Genomic DNA, 7,433 nt, shown 5'->3' with positions numbered 1-7,433 from the left:
ATTCTTCATTTTTTTTTCTCATAATTGTTTTTAGATATCCATGAGCACTAACATGCCATGCAGACCCTTAAGAGATTTTTGTGCACCCATTTCTGCAAGATTTTTATCTCCCATTGTGCAGCCTCATATTGAAGTAGAAAGTTTCTAACTAGATCTAGAGTTAATTTTCATGATACAAGGTTATAAATTTAGAGGAGAAGTTTCAGAAAGCCCTTATCTGCACCTTGAGACATTTCTAGAGCTTTGTGATATGGTGAACTATGAAGGAGAGTCAATGGATGCAATTCGATTGATGACATTTCCATTTAGTATCAAGGATAAAGCAAAGACTTGGTTATATTCTCTTCATCCTTAAAGCATTACGTGTTGGAAACAATTGGAGCAACAATTTCTCAATCATTTTTTCCCTCCAAGTAGAACAATTTATATGAGAAATTACATCACAAATTTTGCTCAGGTATATGGAGAATCATTATTTGAAGCATGGTATAGATTCAAGAGTTTATAAAGACAATGCCCTCATCATGGTTTCGAAAAATGGCTGACCATACACATATTCTATAGGGGAATTTCTTTCTCAGATAAGTATTTGTTAGATTCATCAGCTGGAGGTTCTTTTATGGATAAGAGTATAGATGAAGCATATACGTTAATTGATCAAGTGGCATTGAACCTCCATGAATGGTTGAACAAAAGTTGGATGGAATCTCCTTCAAAAATTCAAGAAGTGCAAGCCATAATTACAAGAGAGTCTGTCAAACAAAATGAAGCTCAACCACCCAAGAATGTTGAAATTCACATGTCACAAAATGATGAGTTCAAACATTTGGGGGAAAAGATTGGTAGCATAGTTTCAAAATGGTTCAAAGAAGATTCCCCTCTTACACAGATAAGATCTAGTGAAAATGGTAATGATATTAAGTTGAGAAGTGGCAAGAATCATGAACTTCTGAAGAAGGATATGTTTAGAATTGAGGAGAAGAATAATAGAAGATCACAAGAACTCAGTTCCATTACTCTAGGAGGTTCCCAAAGGCCACAAGTACCTTTCCCTCAACGGTTAATCACACCATCACTAGACAAGCAATTTGAACCTCAGCCATAAGCTCAACCATGTCCAAGACCTTCACTAAGGGTTCCTTTTCCACAAAGGCTAGTGAGGGTCAATGAAAACAAAGACTTTAAAAAGTTCTGTGATCCAAATATGGTTGAGTGCAGATTTCAGGATATATATGAGATGAAGACTCTTCGGATGAGGATTGTGATAATAATGTAGAGGATATCAAGTTTTTAGATCTATCATCTGGGTTTACAAGGTGTTATGATGAAATTGAATTTTTAGATGATGAATGTGATGTGGTAGATCAACTTAAAACTGCAAATGAAGTTATTGATCCTCTTATAATTGATTCTCCTATTGAGGATATTGATGTTGGTTTATTTTTTGATGTATGTGTTGATGATGATGATATGGAAGGAAGTGTAGGGAGCTGTATTATGGAAGCAACATCTCAAGAATCACCTCCTTTGTCCACACAACCCTTAGAGATTATGAGAGTTGCAAAGATTGAACATGGTGTGGACCAATGTATAGGGACTTATGTAGAGTTGGCAGAGTCTCAAGCATCACCACCTTTGGTAAGATCAACACCTGAGCCTGAGCCAGAACCATCATTTGATTCAGAGGAAGTCACATCCACATGTTTAGAACTTTCAGGAATCTCTCAGCAAAGTAAAGTTAGTATTTCTTGTGATCTTTTAGAAAATTTTATAGAGGTACCTATATTTGACTTTGTTGGATGTGATTCAGTTTTTATTTCTTATTCTTCTTATTTTAATATGGTTTTGGTTCTATCTTATTTAACATGTATGTGGGAGATTTGTATTTTTTCTGAGTGTGTAGATTTTCATGAGGCCGATATTTGGAAGCTCAATCTGAACCGTCTTCGACCACCTGAAAAAACTTCAAAGAAGACGAAGATGGAGAGAGTGATAGATCACTTTTTAACTCCAATATTGAAAGCTCCCTCCATAATAAGAGCCCTTGGTAGGAGGGTGTTGAAATATCTTACCCCTCCAAGATCGTGATTTCGTTAAATCTAAGGAGGTGGTCGAACTAATAATCTTAAACAAACACTTCTTGGGAGGCAACCCAAGTTTAATCTTATTTTCATTTTAGTTTTAGTTTATTTCTAGTTTCTTTTTACTTCATTGATAATAAATCATGCCCTCTACTTAATTTTTCTTGTCTATCTTATTTTTGTAGATTTCAAAGTTATGGAGGAATATGAGTATTAGATAGAGGAGTATCTTTAAAAACATGAATGCCAACCATTTGGAGCTCATCACTTGGTAACTTCTCTAAACTTCATAAATCTCCATATATCATTTCTAGTTTTCATTAAGACAATGAAAATTTTAAATCTGGGGGGATGTTTGGGCTTAGTATAGTTTTTCATGTTTCTTAGTTTTTTTCATGTTCCTTAATAAAATTTTTGCTAGTTGCATCATTCATCATATTATGATTGTTTGTTCCTTATTGAAAAATACTAGCACGTCTATTCTAGATTCCATGTGGTTTATTGGTGACTTATGGTGCTATTATGTTTAGTGATCTATTTTTTCTATCTATGATAGCATGAAGTGAGCAATGTTTTACTATAAGAGTTTAAGTATTGGTCTTGTTTTAGGATCTCTATACACCTTGCTTAGTTTTGATGGTAGAAAACTCTGAAAATAGTCATGATTCATAGAACTTGATTAGTACTAGTGCTTTCGTGGTGATTTCTCAAACTATATTTTGGTTGCTGGATGATGCTCGAATCATGTCAACTCATTTGGAAAAATTAAAATATCCCAACATTTGCACTTATATGCATTTGTGTTCAAGTGTTGCATCTTGCAATCACTTAAAAAAATAATGATGAAAAAAATGAATAAGGGATATAAAAAATAGTTGTCATGAGTGGAAACTAGCAAGTTACCCCTTTGAGACCGAGTTAGGTTACTGGGGAAATAACTGCTATGCTTCTCTTGATATCGAGCACACCTTTGAGACCTTGGGTAGATTGAGAAGGATGAACTAAGCATGTGGCAGGTAAGTGCATATCGCCGGAAGCATAAGGAACACAGTTTTATAACGACTTGACTAGGCTTAGGGATTAAAACTTGATAAACATAGGCCACTATTGCACTGAGCACGGAGAACTACTACTTAAGTCATACTCAAACTACTTTTGTATCTTGCTCACCAATGAAATAATTTGATAGGATTAGTTTGACTTGCTAGATATTATGATGCACTATTTAACCACATGAGTCTAGATTGTGGGGTTTTCTTGAGTACAAGCAAAGATTTAAATCTGGGGGAGTGATGTTCGTAGATTATATACACTTTTATGCATGCTTGGACGCACATCTATTTGTATTTCATAAGTAAAATATATGTTTATTGCACCCTATTTCATTATAATGTTATATTTCTATTATATTCTGTTCGGAGATATGCTCTTTTCTTATTTTGATTGATAGGACGCTATTTGGAGCTAAAATGGAGCTAAATTGCACAAAGGAGCAGCTCTGGAGGAAATCTAGCTTGGGTCATGTATGCCACACAACCGTGTGGCCATTATCATGCTTTAGCTGTGCTAAATTGCACAGCCATGCCAATGTTCCAGAGACAAGGAAGGCCATGGTCGTGTGACCCACACGGCCGTGCACCCCCATCAGAGGAAAATCAAGCCACGACTGTGTGAGCTACACGTCCGTGCCAACAATCCAGAGGGGAGGAAGGCCACGGCCGTGTGACCTTGGCAGAGAAGAAGAGGGTCACAGCCATGTGAGCCACACGACCATGTGACGCAACCCGAGAGGAAGCTATGTGTGGTCATGTGTATTCCACACAGCCATGTGACGAAGAACACGGGTTGTACCACGCCAAAACAGAGTTGTACTGAATTCTGGGCAGATTGCAGACCGATAGTAATTCGGCCATAACTTTGTGCTCCGTTAGAGTTTCGGGATTTCTTCATACCAAAACGTAGATAACTTTAAGATATACAACTTTACTTCAAATCCAACAGAGAGAAAGCATTTTCTACCCATGCTAAATGGCACGACCGTTCCTCCCTACTGCGGGTTCAATTGGACCTCCGCCCAGACTGCAGACCAAACTTTGAACTGCTATAACTTTCGGTTTCGTTGGAGCTAGGGATCGATCCAAGTATCAGATTGAAGATGATTGGAAGAGCTACAACTTTGGTTCAGGGTGAATCACAAGAAAACCTTATTTAATGGGTGAAGAACCTGGTTTACCGGACCCCTGTAATCCTGATTTTCCTGGGCATCTTGGAGGAGTTATAAAAGGGTCAAGATCTCCATTCTTTGACTCATCTTGGGGTTGGGACTTCGTCCCTCTCCTTGGGGAAGGGTTCTCCCCATAGGGGGAAACCCTAGAGTTTCATTCTCCTCCATTCCTTCATGATCCGTCTATCTCCGGAGTAAGGAGGCATCCCCAAGACATCAGAATCATCGACAAGCATCTCTTCTTCCCCTTCTTCTCGAATCTAGGGTTGTGAGTATGCTTTATTTTATGTTTTAGGGTTGTTCTTCCTTTGCAATGGAGTAGATCTCCAGATCTTAGATGTAGGAAGTATTTGTGATGTGATGGGTGATGTAAAACTATGTAGATTTACCATGATTCTATTCAATGACTTATTGATGCCTTGTTCATGTTTGATGATGTGTGTGTGTGAATGCTTATATATATCTTTTGCATATTTTATCAAATGATTGTGTAGAATTGTTAATCCAGTAGGAGGGATACCCTAGATTGTATTGCCGCAGGGTGTCGTGACAGGGCTGCCCCATTAAACGAACATTTAGGGTATCACATTGAAAGGCGAAGCAAATCACCACAAGGAAGTAGAGGATCAGACATAATCACTATTTCTATCTCTATGTTATTACGTGTTAGTATGTTTCTATGTTGTATGATCGCTGGACGTCATGACAAGGCTGCCCCATTAAACATATTTCATAGGAATCACTTCCATTTAGTAGCATAGGACATGGAGTAGGAGATCATGCCGGCTTATCCACTACAGGGGAGAGTCGGTAATGAATCTAACTTCCTACAAGAGCATGAACATAGAGGATAGGAACTAAGCAATTTATGTAACATTGCCTAGCATTATAAAGAAACCAAAATCCTAGAATCTAACATCCTCCATCCTATTAGCTCAACCCCTCTCGAGATCCATTTCTCTCTTCCCTCTTCTCTTTCTCTTACTCTCTTTTTCTACGTTTGTCTAGATAATTTGTCATGCGAAGTTAACTAGTGCTTAATCAACAGTCCCTGTGGATACGATAATATTTTATATTACTAACGACGTAATTGTACACTTATGGTGACGTAACAGTCTGAGTTCGACGAGCTAGAGGAGTTGGAGGAGCGCGCCTTACAGATCCAGGAACAGGCAGAACAAGCGAGGATGCGTGAGCGGCTAGACGAGGAGCAGTTGAGGCAGCTGTCCCTAAAGGAAGGGGAGCCGAATGAGAGAGACCCCTCCTATCCAGAATGATACACCCCCGACGGTTTATTTCAATATTACTCAGGGGAAGAGGTCTGATCAGGGATGCTCGAGTCAAAGTATTTGTTGCAAGAAGAGCACCAGAATCAGAGTAGGATGACAAAGATGAGTCTGGGCAAGGTAAGCCTTACCTAAATAGTGTGGTAGCTCTGAAGGGATGCAGCTAAACCTGAACAAAAATAGCACGTCTTCGGTTAGAAGTAGGAGCAAGTCTAAGCGCTAACCTGCCAGTTGCTCAGAGGCCTCTATAAAATTAGGGTCTGTCTGAAAGTCCCCCAGATAGGGCGTCGAAGGAAGAGTTGATCACCATTGTGTAGACCACTCCATGGAAAGGGGGAAACGCAGGAAGAAATACTTATCCTTCCATTCTGAGTCTGAGGATGGGAGAGGAGCAAAGAAGGTAGTCCGGGTGCAGGCTTGGAGTCGGAAAAGACTCTCACTATGACGACGAGGGATAAAGAAGCAATGGAATAGGCGAGGAGTCCAGGGTATGTCACACACTTCATAGAGGAGGATGAATCCACATAAGATCCTCATGGAATTGGGGGGGGGGGGGGGGGGGGAAGTTGACAAAGAGGGATGCAAAAGTAAGAACTCACTTCAGAGAAGAAAAGATGGATCGGAAGACGGAGGCCGTTGACAAACTGCTCTTTGAAAAAAGTCACATACCTCGCCGGAGGGGAGGAGACCTTGTGAACCTTAGAGGGTATGATGATATGTGTGGCCATAGGGATTTCATATGAGAAGCGGAGATCATCCAGATCCACGTCGGTGAAGGTCAAAACTCTAAGAGCGTAGGCAGGCGCAAGAGAATCCATGAGAGGGTGTGAACACAAAGCACAAGAGTTAGAGCACGGAAGGTACCAGAAATAAGAGGAGGCCTTATGTTGGAGACGAAAAGTTCAGTGAAACGGAAGGAGAAGGATATTTATAGCTGTCAAGGGGGGCACATAGGGCCTCGTCATTAGCGCCCATCAGACGATCCATGCCTAAGGTAGCTGGCGTCAGCCATAGACTTAAAAGCAACGATGGTCGTAGGATCATCCTAGGAAACTGCACCAAGGGGGCGTGTCGGAAAAAGCGGAGGTGAGGGGCACGAGGGGGATAAGGGTTTGTTGTGGCTTCGGGAGTAGGCAATGCTACAGTAGCTCTCTCTCAGTCCTGTGATAAGGGTTTGTTGTGGCTTCGGGAGTATGCGATGCTACAGTAGCTCTCTCTCAGTCCTGTAAAGAGACTCTTGAGTATCGTGGCTCATGACTAGGTGAGTAACGAGATCGTGCGAAACTTGGTCGGAAGCCCTGAAGTAGGCTGGTCAGGCAAAGCGATTGATCAGGTAGCTACATCAATAAACTCGGCTGGGACATTGAATTGGTCGATCAGGATAGACGCCCGGTCAGGTAAAGGGACCTGTCCGGTCGCATGTCTTAACACCTACATAGATGTTAAGTTAACTAAATACTTGTGAGAGGGATAAACACTTAACAAGCTACTTGAACATATCAAGTGGAAAGTAGCGTGGACTATAGGTGAACATACTAAGTGAACAATACATTGCACAGGGGTGTTCTGCCCAGACACATGTCTTTCATAATTTTCAAATCAAAGTTACAGAAGGAGGAGAAGTCTTACATCCTTGGAAGACTTCTTACAAACTAATCATCAAAAGAGGGAAAAACTTCATCAGAAAGCTCTCGGAGAAGGCGAGCACGGTCCAAGAAATCGTCAGGAGGGGCTGACCGGAGGTAACCTTTCTCACATAGCTACAGCAGGGCCCCCACACCACCATAGCAAACCATTCGGTCAATGAGACTGCCTATCTTAGTTCCAAATTCTTTGGAAGCA

At 40.5% G+C, this 7,433-nt stretch overlaps 1 non-coding gene across 1 annotated transcript; it reads right to left on the bottom strand.

The window, feature by feature from the left end:
* Window positions 1–425: 425 nt before the first annotated feature.
* Window positions 426–531, bottom strand: LOC122003094. Its single transcript, XR_006117767.1, has one exon. It is a non-coding gene; the product is annotated as a small nucleolar RNA R71 (small nucleolar RNA).
* Between the last annotated feature and the right edge of the window lie 6,902 nt (window positions 532–7,433).

This window comes from Zingiber officinale, chromosome 7A (genome assembly GCF_018446385.1).
Source record: "Zingiber officinale cultivar Zhangliang chromosome 7A, Zo_v1.1, whole genome shotgun sequence".
In the NCBI taxonomy this organism is placed as follows: Eukaryota; Viridiplantae; Streptophyta; class Magnoliopsida; order Zingiberales; family Zingiberaceae; genus Zingiber; species Zingiber officinale.
Note: the sequence above shows the minus strand (reverse complement) of the source record. Positions and strands in the feature narration are given on the sequence as shown.